Source organism: Eumetopias jubatus, unplaced genomic scaffold, assembly GCF_037043125.1.
Source record: "Eumetopias jubatus isolate StellerSeaLion01/CBP00866 unplaced genomic scaffold, mEumJub1_p1.0 scaffold_10, whole genome shotgun sequence".
Classification (NCBI taxonomy): domain Eukaryota; kingdom Metazoa; phylum Chordata; class Mammalia; order Carnivora; family Otariidae; genus Eumetopias; species Eumetopias jubatus.
The window spans coordinates 124,116,858-124,119,304 of NW_028274816.1; positions in this window are offsets into that span (position 1 = coordinate 124,116,858).

The window sequence follows — 2,447 nt, forward strand, 5'->3', positions numbered from 1 at the left end:
CTCAATGGCAAATCCCTCCGCCCTGGGAGGCAGTGTGTGATGTGGCCTGTGGAAGAATCTTAGAGGCCCCCAAACCTGGGTTCAAGTCCTGGCTCTCCTAGTTACATTACCTGGATCAATTTATTTACCCGAGACTCATTTCTTCATCCGTAAAATGGACTTAATAATATTCATCTTCCAGGGAAGAGGTGCCCCTTATAAGGACTGGACAGGATAATCTGGGTAAAAATTCTTAGTGGATTCCTCCCCGCTCTCCAATCTGAATTTTCCAAAGACGGTTTCCCTTGAAATGTAGCAAATTTTGCAGGAAAACTATCTGAGTGAGATGCCCTTTTCAAATGGCCCAACCTCCTTTGGGCATTTCTTAGATTTTCCACCAGTTTATCTCTGTAGGCAGAAAATTCTCACAGTTTTCAGGGCCTTCCCGGACAGGAAGAAGCAAAACCCTCTCGAAACAGTCGCTTCGCCAGAAATGAAGACAACTCACCTCGCAGCTGGTTGCCCTGCCTCTGCAGAGGATGGACAAGCACACAGGGAGACTTGCACCTTGACGCCTTCAGAACCACCTCTAACCCAGTGCTCTTGCCAACGGTGGCTGAGAGGTCTCAGAACAGTGATGCCAACTTCTCTGGGGCCAGAGAGTCTCAGGCTCAACTGACTGCACAAAGTTATAAGAGCACTGGCAGCTAAGATGTATTTATACCCACCCCGTGTCATCCAGAGAGCCGTTTTTGCATAAAGGTCTCTTTTTGTTGTTTCCAAAGGGAGTGTCCCCGGCTGGGTGTACAGTTAGCTAATTTATGATGGGGCTCCTGGCCTGTGGGTGACCTGACCCTGCTGTTACATCACTCTGTGTGGGACATCCTCAGTAAATCCAATGCTTCCTGGTCCCAGGTCCATGGCGGCAGCTCGTCAGTGGGGGCGGGGTGGGGAGGGTGGGGGGTAGTCTGATAAAGGAGTCATCGTGGAGCCGGGTTATATTTAGCCAAGCCACATTCGTCTGGCTTTCAGCATCTGGGTCCTTTTTTCCCTCAGCAGGGAGCTCTCTGGTTAATTCCTGTCTGGCCTCTTAGTTTTCCAGTCTGTGGCAGGAGTCCAGGAAGCTGGGGAGTATTAACAGCATGGAACACGCTGGAAAATGCCCAGGTTACAGAAGTCCGGTGATGCTAGATGATGCCAGTGTTCCAAACGGGTCACTGAAATATTCAGCTTGCGGTTTGGGGTGGGGAAGGAGAACCGCGGGCACTGGGAGACTGCTCAGATATTGGTGTCGCTGATGTCTTACCCTTCAGCTCTAAGTAAGCTATGGTAGGACGGCAGGTCGAATTATTTTCTACAGGGGAAAAAATTCCTGTCTTATAACAGAAATTCTTTTATAACTTATTCTATGGAAAATTATCATTTCTTATGATTCCATTTATTATAGTACTTCAAACACAGTATTCCTGCGTGGTATGAATTGTTCACCATGATCTCACCATCCTAACATATCACTGTCGCCATCCATCCATCTCCTTCCTGCCCATCCCAAATTAAATGCAGCATTATAATGGATCGAATCTGTGTAAGATAAACTGAGTCCCAAAAAAGACATGAAGAGAAGCTCAAAGATCTTTGCTGAATGAATGAATGAATGAATGAAAAATAGTTTTTCTGCAATGAGTTTCAGCATATCAAAGCCATCCTTCTTTCAGGCTTTAGCCAGTTCTGTTCAGGGAAACCAATCTGCTTGAGGAAAGACCTGAGTCCTTGGGCTCAAGGAGTGCAAAGCTTAGAGAAAAGAATGATGGAAAATTCTGGTACAGTGTGATGCTTGCAGTGATAGAGGGATGCCATGGTTGAGGTAGCTGAATCTACATTGTTCAGAGAAGGGTCGCAGGGGAGAGGACACCAGGAAGGGTTTTGAGGGATGATTAGGAGTTTGCCTTGCTCTAACTCTTATTCCCTCTGTTTCCACATATTCTGGCTATTCTTGCAGCAAATACATATATCAATTCCTTTAACTCCTCCAGCAATCTTCTGAGATGGCTACTATTATTTGCCATTCATGGACTCCTCTAGAATCCCATCGAGCTGGCATCAGAGCAGCGGGTTGGTTTTGCTTAGGAAATGCAGTTATTCAGCTATTCGATCTGTCAAGCATGTGACAGTTGGGCTTTGCATGCATGGGCCGGGAACCCCCAGGATGTGTGTGCATTGCCCTTCACTTGAGGGGGGTGCCCCGGCTCCATCTCAGATGCTCTCATCCCCTGATGAAGAGGACCCCTCCCAAATGCAGCTCCTGGGAGTGTCTCCGTGTCCTTGTTGTCTTGTTGTCAGCTGGCCTTCACGGGACCCCCTGAAGTGCATGGTGCTTCTAACTGCCCAGCCACCCGTGTGTGTCTGTCGCTGCCTGCGATTCCTCCCCTCTGGACAGGCAGGGAAACTGAGGCACCTGGAGTCTCAGG